Source organism: Sphaerodactylus townsendi, linkage group LG10 (genome assembly GCF_021028975.2).
Source record: "Sphaerodactylus townsendi isolate TG3544 linkage group LG10, MPM_Stown_v2.3, whole genome shotgun sequence".
Lineage (NCBI taxonomy): Eukaryota > Metazoa > Chordata > Lepidosauria > Squamata > Sphaerodactylidae > Sphaerodactylus > Sphaerodactylus townsendi.
The window spans coordinates 84,945,682-84,956,364 of NC_059434.1; the positions used below are offsets into that span (position 1 = coordinate 84,945,682).

The 10,683-nt window shown below is 46.6% G+C and overlaps 1 long non-coding RNA gene across 1 annotated transcript in view; it reads right to left on the bottom strand.

Moving 5' to 3' along the window:
- Positions 1–1,002: 1,002 nt before the first annotated feature.
- LOC125440333 overlaps positions 1,003–10,683 on the bottom strand; it is a 32,998-nt gene continuing 23,317 nt past the window's right edge. Inside the window, exons 2-3 of the long non-coding RNA XR_007245672.1 lie at positions 6,581–6,585; positions 1,003–1,015 (exon numbers count right to left, since the gene is read on the bottom strand). This is a non-coding gene — a long non-coding RNA (uncharacterized LOC125440333). The remainder of the gene's footprint in view (positions 1,016–6,580; positions 6,586–10,683) is intronic.

Here is a 10,683-nt window from a genome sequence, read left to right on the forward strand (position 1 = left end):
GAGGGGTAAAGTTGCGCCCGATCCACAGGAAGCTCCCCCCGCCCAATTTGGACCCCCCCCCTTAGGATCCTCCGTCCTCTCTCTGGTATCAATCCCTCCAGTCTGGATGTGTCTCTATGCATTCAGCATGGGGCGGGGAGGGGGGGGGGGGTCAGACAGTGGGTTGCCAACCGCCTGGAAAGGAGGGAAACCTTGCTTGATTTATTTAATGCATTGATACCTGTAAAGTCCAGTCACTCTTTATTATAGTCACAGATAAATAAAGAAAACAAAGGATAAAACATATTAAAGGATGAAGCATATCAAAAAGTAGGCACATATCTAAAAAGCAATAGATGTGTGGGAGCAGGAAGTTGGGAACATAAAAGGCATGGAATAGAAAGCAAACGGAATAAGAGCATAAATGCTAAAGGGGAATGGAAACTTTAAAAACAGCAAAAGAGGGATGGGCATCATAAGCGATAAAACTGGAATCCTCCAGTTGGAAGAGACCAAAAAGGCCATCTAGTCCAACCCCCTGCCATGCAGGAAGGCACAATGACAGCACTCCCCAACAGATGGCCATCCAGCCTCTCTTTAAAAACCTCCAAAGAAGGAGACTCCATCACTTTTCCAAAATTGGTAAATTGAAGGCAACAGGTATCAAATCATGAAGCCTACTCTATTGCACATATCATCCTAAGACATACTTCAAGCGCTGCTACCCAGAACTTGGCCACATTATGTCAGGACTGGTATCTGTAAGCAGCGTGAAAAGATAAAATTGTTCCAGCTTTGCTCCCCAGTAGGGACCCAAAGAGGCTTGCATCGTTTGCCTCTCCTGTTTTTACCCTCACAACAAGCCTGTGAGGTAGGTCAGGCTGAGAAAGCGTGACTAGGCAAAGATTGTCCACAAGCTTCCACTAGTGCTCTTAACCACTACAATTGTTTCTCAATTCTGTCTTTTCATAAGAACATAAGAACATAAGAACAAGCCTGCTGGATCAGACCAGAGTCCATCTAGTCCAGCTCTCTGCTACTCGCAGTGGCCCACCAGGTGCCTTTGGGAGCTCACGAGCAGGATGTGAAAGCAATGGCCTTCTGCTGCTGCTGCTGCTCCTGAGCACCTGGTCTGCTAAGGCATTTGCAATCTCAGATCAAAGAGGATCAAGATTTCAGTTATTTAGCCATAGATCGAAGCTTCTCCTCCATAAATCTGTCCAAGCCCCTTTTAAAGGCTATGCTCCAGGTTAGTGGCCATCACCAATCAGCCTGTGGCAGCAGCTATTCCAAACACCAATCACACGTTGTGGCGAAGGGAAGTGTTTCCTTTATTAGGTTCTGAATTCTTCCCCAGCATTTTCTATGGATTATGCCCCCTGGTTCTAGTATTGTGAGAAAGAAAGTGAAAAATTTCTCCTCGCCAAACATTTTCTACCCCATGTATACCTTTTATAGACTTCCAATCATATCCCCCCTCAGATCGTGTCCTCCTCTCCAAACTAAAGAGCCCCAAAGCTGGCTGCGGCCTCTCCTCAAGGCGGGAAGGTGCTTCCAGTCCTCTCAACCATCCTCGCTTGCCCTTCCTCTGCACTTTTTCTATCTCTTTCTGATATCCTTTTTTGAGATGCTGGCGGCCAGGAAACTTAAACACAGTAATCCAGAGTCTCGCGGTCGCACCACGGCTTTATATAAGGGCATGACAATCCTTGCAGTTTTATTATCAACTCCTTTCCTAATGATCCCCAGCGTAGAGTTTGCCTTTTTCACAGCTGCACATGCACTGAAGGTTGGTACATTCCGCCATGTGGAAACTATCAACTAAGACGCCCAAATCCCTTTCCTGGTCTGTGACTGATAGCACTGACCCCTGTAGCGTGTATGTGAAGTCTGGATTTTTTGCCCCTGTGTGCATCACTTTACATTTTGCTGCATTGAATTGCATTTGCCATTTCCGAGCCCACTCACCTAATTTATCAAGGTCCACTTGGAGCTCTTCGCAATCCTTTGTGGGTCTCACCACCCTACATACCTACATACTAGTCTGATGCTCCTTAACCACCACAATTGTTTCTCAATTCTGTCTTTTCATTAGAGGTTCAATGAGATATTGTGTACCATGCCATGAAGCGCTTCTTATGACCATTTCTACACATTGGTTAAAATGTCATGACATTTTTCTCCAGGCCTGTCGGGGATCCTAAGTAAGGTGCAGGGTTGCCAACTCTGGATTATGAAATTCCTGGAGATTTGGGGGCACAGCCCAGGAAGGGACATTCATGTACAAAGGATCCACACTGGAGCCAGCATAGTGGTATAGTGGTTATGAGCAGTGGACTGTAATCTGGTGTACTGGGTTTGTTTCTCTGCTCCTTCACCTGAGTGGCAGACTCTTATCTGGTGAGCTGGATTTGTTTCCCTGCTCCTCCACATGAAGCCTGTTGGGTGACCTTGGGCTAGTCCCAGTTCTCTCAGAACTCTCTCAGCCCCACCTACTCACAAGCAGAGGTGGGATCCAGCAGGTTCTCACAGGTTCCCGAGAGTAGGTTACTAATTATTTGCGTGTGCCGAGAGGGGGTTACTAATTGGTGATTTTGCCACGTGATTTTGGCCTTAGTTACGCCCCTCCTCTCAGCAGTAGCGCGCAGAACTTGAAGCAGTCTAGCAGGAGGTGCACTGGGCGCGGCGTGGCAGCCTCCTGTTTCTGCGTATCTTCGCTTCCCAAATAAGGACCGGCGCAGCTGCTACGTCCTTGCCACAGCTCCTCACTTCAGGAATGCCCCTTAGGAATGCCCGGCCACTAAATGTGTCGTGGGCACTCCAGCCCCATTACGCTTACACCACAGTTTGAATCCCACCACTATGGGAACCTGTTACTAAAATTTTTGGATCCCACCACTGCTCACAAGGTGTCTGTGGAGAGGGAAAGGGAAAGAGTTTGTTAGCCACTTTGAGCTCCTTATAGTTGAGAAAAGCGGGGTTTCAATTCAAACTCTTCTTCTTCCTCTCTGCTTGTAAAATACATAGCAGCAGACGTTTCCAGGTTCAGCTCTCAAGTAATGTGAAGTCAGATTGCCTGCACTTAATTCTTATGAAAAACAGTTACGTCCCACCCTTCCACTTGAAAATGGATCTCCAGGGCAAGTTATGTATATTTTTAAACCCAACAACATAAAAGCACAGCCGTTACAGAAAATGAACACCAGCTAATAGCACCCTCTAATTTCCCAGCTGTAATAATAAAAATATTACCACATCATTAGAAATGCACTCTATAATCAGCATCATAGCAGTTAATAGCCTGTACAAACACAGTTTAACTAACATTCGGACAGCTCCAGTCACAAAAAAAGTCCATTTTGAAGAAACGTGGGAGGGCAGTAAAGATAGGACCAGGTAGATTCCCTTCGGAGATCCTTCTTAAGAGTTTGGCACCACTCCTAGGTAACTGTGCAGTGGACTCTGAATGAAGCATTAGGAAAGGACCTCTGACTATGTCCAATGCCCAGAAAGGTCTACTTGAGAGATGTGGCTGCCCAAAACAGCATCCTGGGCAAGACGAGAGAAGAGTTTGGATTTATATCCCCCCTTTCTCTCCTGTGAGGAGACTCAAAGGGGCTGACAAACTCCTTTCCCTCCCCCCCCCCCACAACAAACACCCTGTGAGGTGGGTGGGGCAGAGAGAGCTCCGAAGAACTGTTACTAGCCCAAGGTCACCCAGCTGGCATGTGTTGGATTGCACAAGCTAATCTAGTTCACCAGATGAGCCTCCACAGCTCAAATGGCAGAGCAGGGAATCAAATCCGGTTCTCCAGATTAGCACTTGCTCTTAACCACTACGCCACTGCTACTCCTGGCAACCACAACAGTTCACCCCCCTCCCAGACGCCGCTTGAATTGGTCAGTGGGAGGCATTACCGGGACCCCTGCTTCACAATTGCGCCCCATCCCATACTCCGTGTGGAGTTTGGGGGCACAATTGAACACTGAATCCAGACAGGTGGACCTTGGGGCGGGGGGAAGGGGGCAGAACCAACCGTACAAATTTGGAGCTGGTCAGCCCAACTGCTCAGTTCGATGCTGGGTTCAGTGTGGCTGGGTTGGGCTTTAAACTACAAGTTTGAAACCTGCAGTTTAAATCTGGACCTGGCCAAACTGAGGCCCCTTCCGCACATGCGGAATGATGCACTTTCAATCCACTTCCAATGCACTTTGCAGCTGTGCGGAATGCACAATGCACTGTGCGGAATAGCAAAACAGCAAACGAAAAAGCCACAGGAGCCACAAGCCATTTCATTTGCAAATATGTTTAACAGGACTTGAGGTGCCAGAGTTTTAGGAGGCTTTTCCAAGAGTCGGTTTTTACTGAACAATCGGTTTGTTTACGAGTCACAAAAGAAAAAATGAGGTGTAAATATTTTAATCCATAGGCCATTTCATTTTCCCTTCCTCGGCGAGCTCTTGTGCCTTTAGTATCGACTTCTCTCAACACTTAATTCTCCCCCAGCCACCAAAAAGCTTTGGCCGTATAATTGAGATCTCCAGCCCGCACCTGGAGGCTGGCAACTGTAAGCAATTCTAGTAAAAGGGAAGAGCGTGCGACACAGGTATTCCAATGTCCCCTTCAGACCAGACTGGTTTGGACTAGAAGCTGAGAACATCACAAGAATGACGATTAAGAAGCAAACTCCCAAGTAAATAGGCGGTATTCCTGCTGCTTCCTGACCTAGTTCTCTTTTGACCCGCCTCTGCCAAATCTGGGTTAAGTAGCTATTCTAGCTGCTGCGAGGTTGACTTTGAGGCTCTTCCGAGAACACAGCAGCCCCTCAGACATGTGGCACTCAACCTTGGCCCTAGACTGGAAGAAAAGTTGGCAACAATAAAGAGATCTTTGGCTCTCAAAAGCTTGTGCCCTGAAACTGTTTTTGAAGGAGAAGAAGGGTTTGGATTGATACTCTGCTTTTCTCTCCTGCAAGGAGTCTCAAGGTGGCTTACGAACCCTTTTCCCTTTCTCTCCCCACAACAGACGCTTTGCAGGTGGGGCTGAGAGAGTTCGGAGAGAACTAGGACGGGCCCAAGGTCACCCAGCAGGCTTCATGTGGAGGAGCAGGGAAACAAGAGTCCACTGCTCTTGTGGAGGAGCAGGGTTTTCAAGGCAAGAGACTTTCAGAGGTGGTTTGCCATTGCCTTCCTCCCCATCATCCTGGTATTCCTTGGAGGTCTCTCCTCCAAATACTTGCCAGGTCAGGGCCTGTAGTAACCCTTTTGCAGTCAACACCAGCACTGTAAATTGTTCTAAGGAGAACTGAAACAAGGAAATACAAACACTTGAAAGTGTTACACTATTCATTCATTCATTCATTCATTCATTCATTCATTATTTAAATTTATAGACCGCCCAATCCCCAAGGGGCTCTGGGCAGTGCACAACATAATCTATGTACAATATATAACAAGGGTCGCAATAGTGACCATATATACTAAAATTCGTTAAAACTATCAAAACCATGTAAACAGCGGTCAAAACAATAACAATAAAAATGGCGTCCCGCAATCCAATTCCTTTAAAAACCACCCCAAAAAGAAGGTGATCCTTTTCCCAAGCAAAGTTCTTCTTTTTCCTAGTGTTGTCCTATTAATGCAGGGTCCACTGCTCAGATTTTTAAACACCACTCCTCTCGATCGAGCACATGGTCTGGTTGTAGGCAAGTAACTTTCAGAGCCGCGTTGATGGCATCGTTGCTTCGGCCGTCCGAGCAGCCACTGGCCAGTAACCTCAATGTGACAGCTAATACTGGTGACAGTGGCCAGGGCTGCTCGTCGGACATGGCCAAACCAGCACAGGTGCCTCTCTCTCATTTTTACCTCAATGGGTGTGATGCCAAATTTTGTTGGACCATGTCGTTGGTGATGTGGTCTAGGAGGGATACACCCAGCGTCGAGCAAATCATGCACGTCTCCATGATGTGGAGGCATCGCTCAGCTGCTTTCATTACGGGTTAGGACTCTGACACATAGAGCACTACGGGGCGAACGACCGTCTTGCAGATTTTTGACTTCAGGTATACAGGCATTTTCTTATCATAAAGATCACCAGTGACTCCCTTCCACCCCAGCCGTGTCGCATTGACTCTCGCTCGTATTTCACCATCAATGCTGCCATCGTTCTGTAAGTTCGAGCCGAGGGACCGAAATGCATCTTCCTTCAGATTGTCACCACTGACTTGGATCGAGCCCACACCAGGAGTCGTTTCCAGATATTCAGTCTTTGCAGTGTTAAGGCGCAGGCGAATTGACTAAGATGGTCATTCCAGACTTGCACCTGGTGCTGCAACTCTTCACATTTTCCAAGGTCTGGCCTGGCAGCTGCATAGCCAATCAGGGATGCAGGGGTATTAGCACAGCTGCAAGGGCCCGTGCCTGCCCGCCCGCGTAGTTGGCAGCAAAGGGAGGTGAGTGGGGGGGGGAAATCGCACCTCCATGCGAAAGCGCTACAGCAACCCGCATTGCTTCTGTGGCCCCCGTTCACTGCCTACACGGAGGCACGCGAACATGTCGACAGGACAGCGAGTTGCTTTATGCCGACTGCAACCCACAGGACTTTTGCTGTTCGGAAGGGACCTTGCTTATTTCAGCGTGAATAGAGAGCCCAGAATCTATTCCTGGTACCCATATGTGGTTAGAATGTCCAGAGGTAAAACACCTGTGGGAAAATGTTATAATGTATATGGAAAAATATGTGAATGTAAAAATAAAGATAAATATAGATCTATCATTTATAGGCATTCTGGATTATACAATAATAGAACAAAGAAAGAGAATGCTATTTAAACTTATGATCAGAGCGGCCCATGCAGTAATAGCTTTAGGGTGGAAAGACAAAAGAATCTGGACAATACAGAAATGGTTGGAATATATATGGGAACAAATACAATTAGAAATTTTTGACATAATGTCAAGAAACCAAATATGGCAAGAAAAACAAAAAGATATGAAGCGGATCTGGACTGAATTCAAAGACTGGTTAAACGAAATTGGAATCACAGAAGAAAACTGGAAAAGAAGATTAGAAAGAATGGACCTGCTGCTGCACATTTAAAGAAGAAAAGAAGAAGGGGGAGGGGGGAAAGGGGGTAAAAGGATATGGAGGATGAAATATAAAGATGTATAATATAAATCTGTAACAATCCAAAATATCAAAAAAAATGTTTAAAAAAGAATCTATTCCTGGTATCCTTAATGTGTGTGTTTTCCTCACTATTCAATGTTTTTGTGAGGATCTGTCGACCTCCCCCAGTAACCAGACCCTTGGGTTCAGAAATCGGTTTATTGAAGGGACACTGCGAACAGCATGCAAACAAGTCCTTGCTGGAACTAAGTCCTATTACACTTTCTTTGGTTCATAGTTTTTCCCCCAAACACCCCTCCAACACACCCCCCCTTGCCATCTCAGCAAGGTGAAATCACTAAAAACGTACAAGGTCTTCAAGGTCAAATCTAAGATAAAGGCCAAGTGCAAATTGAACAGCAGAAGTACAAAATCACAAAGAGAACAGTGTGACAAGCTAGGCTCTCATGGTACCGTTTCTCCCGGCCCACCCTACAGCCTCATGGCAAGAACCAGGAAGGAGCTAAACTCTTGTCAGGGTCTTGACAGTTTTATCAGGCAATTCTATATTCAGCCAGAAGCATGAGAAAAGTTGTTGTTTTTAAGTACTGCGATCGGTGAAAAACTATCAGACCTTTCACAAACACGCCACTGATATCAGGTTGCCGGGATTAAACAAATTCCTTAGGCGATTAGAAGTGGGTTCAGTGGTGGGATCCAAACATTTTAATAACAGGTTCCGATGGTGGTGGGGTTCAAACAGTGGCGGCGCCGCACACACGCACCTCCAGTCCCTATTGGGCAGGGCAGTTGCTTTAGTAACCCCTTCTCAGCACTCAAAAAAATTAGTCACTGTAGGGCTGCGTTAGCGAACCCAGTAGAGCTTCAAAAAGTGCACAGGAATACCTGCGCCATCTGTCCCCTCCTGGGCTCACACGTACGCACATCACGAGATCCCCCAGACACCCGGGTCACAAGATACCTGAATGTGGATTCGACCCAGACAGGAAAGTTTCCCCCTGCACGTACGCAGCCCTCCGCTGAGTCATGAATTGAGCAACTTTCTCCCGCTCTCCCGCCTTCCCCAAACCCTTAATAAAGGTGCAAGGGACCCCAGCTCGGCGGACTAGCCAGACTGGCCAGACTAGCCAGATCAGCTAGATCGACCGCTGGCTTCTCTCCACCGGTTTCCTGATATCTCTGCGTCTCGTCTCTTCATTGCATCGCTGCAACAACTTCAGTCACCACTTCTAGAGAAATGGTGAGAACTGGTTGGATCCCACCTCTGAGTGGGTTAGATTTCTACTGCTGCATTCCCCCCTCCCTCCCAGCATAGAAACACACTACATAATCATCTGTGGCTTCCTTCCAATAAATCATTTAGGGCTTTAAAACTGAACTGTGCATCTTTTTCTGCAAAGACCATTTCCAAGCTCATTCTGGGGACCTGCTGGGAGCTGCGTGGAGGAGCCGCCTTCTCTCCCATCAGTCACGGGCCAATTTGTCAGGCCGTGGGATGTTCTCAGCATTGAATAACCATGCAATTAGCTGAAACAATCGGCCCTGGAAGGCTATTTTGCAGGGCGGCAGGGATAGCCGTAATTCTGCAGAAGTGCTGAAAAACAACCCAGAGTTATTGTCTTTACCAGCTGCAAAAACAGACTCTTGGGGGATGAACTGTAAGCCAAGATGCAGGGAAGAGCCAGGGCCACATTTAGAGGGTCTATGCAGAAAATGCCAACTGCAGGTTGGGAAATTATTGGAGATTTGGAGGTGCAGTCTGGAGAGAGTGGAAGAAGAAGAAGAAGAAGAAGAAGAAGAGGAGGAGGAGGAGGAGGAGGAGGAGGAGTTTGGATTTATACCCCATCTTCCTCTCCTGTAAGGAGACTCAAGGTGGCTTACAAGCTCCTTTCCATTCCTGTTCCCACAACATACACCTTGTGAGGCAGGTGGGGATGAGAGAGTTCAGAGAGAACTGTGAGTAGCCCAAGGTCACCTAGCAGGAATGTAGGAGTGCGGAAACGCATCTGGTTCACCAATCACCAGATAAGCCTCTGCCACTCAGGTGGAGGAGTGGGGAATCAAACCCGGTTCTCCAGATTAGAATCCACCTGCTCTTAACCACTACACCACACTGGCTCTCAGGAAGGGCCTCAATCCTGTACAGCAGTGGTTCCCAACCTGGGGTACATGCCAGAGAATTTGGGGGTAAGGCAAGTGAAAAATTTTTTTGTAATGGGTTTGCTAAAAGGGGGTTCCGTTCAATTTTAGAGAAATGGGTTGCCAAGGGGTACATGAATGAAAAAAGGTTGGGTACCTGGGATGTAGAATCTACAAGGAGTAGCAGTGGCGTAGGAGGTTAAGAGCTCATGTATCTAATCTGGAGGAACCGGGTTTGATTCCCAGCTCTGCCGCCTGAGCTGTGGAGGCTTCTCTGGGGAATTCAGATTAGCCTGTGCACTCCCACACACGCCAGCTGGGTGACCTTGGGCTAGTCACAGCTTCTCGGAGCTCTCTCAGCCCCACCTACCTCACAGGGTGTTTGTTGTGAGGGGGGAAGGGCAAGGAGATTGTAAGCCCCTTTGAGTCTCCTGCAGGAGAGAAAGGGGGGATATAAATCCAAACTCCTCCTCCTCCTCCTCCTCCTTCTTCTACAAAGCAGCCATTTTCTCTATCACCAAATCAAATATAGGGGAGGGGAAGGGCCAAAGCAGGCCCCAAACTGCTCTGGAGAAAGGCAGGAATACAAATATCTTAAATAAATAAATAAGGTGGGACTTACTGAATTGCCATCTGCTTGCTGTTCGGACCAAGTCAATGCTGCCATCAACCACCCCATAGGATCATAGAAAGCAATTTAAGCCCTATTGATCCCAATTGATTTTTTTCCTTGTGAAAACTAAATCCAGGAAGTTTAAAAGATTTTATTAACCAGCTTGAATCCCCAGAGAAAGGCAGGGTATTTGAAGAAATACATTAAATAAACTTTTTAAAATTAGTAGTGCTTTTTAACTTCCTGAATTTGATATATCGGTATGTTAAAACTTAATGCTTGGGCTCTGTTTTTATTACAGGCATTATTAGCTGAATTTGATATATCGGTATGTTAAATGGAAACATAAATACATTTTTAAAATTAGAACCACATCTTGTGTCATCAAAAGTTATAACAATTTGACAATCATTGAGTTTATTGTCGAAGGCTTTCACGGCCGGAATCACTGGGGTGCTGTGTGGTTTCCGGGCTGTATGGCCGTGTTCTAGCAGCATTCTCTCCTGACGTTTCGCCTGCATCTGTGGCTGGCATCTTCAGATCCACACAGCACCCCAATCATTGAGTTCTGCAAAATCTCTTTTGATCTTCCAAATAAAATGTATTGTCTCTGACAATAGTTGACAGAGTAGCTTATCAGTCAAATGGCCAACCCAAATGTTGCCCCGTTGGAAGTCTTGTGGGGTTTAAATTTTATGGGATTTCAATTCCCAGGTCTCAGAGAATTAAAAAAATGGCACGAACTGCCTCTTTAAAGAATTCACAATTTTAAAAAGCACACACTCATTCCGCCAGTTGTTATGTGTATATTACCTTCTTTACC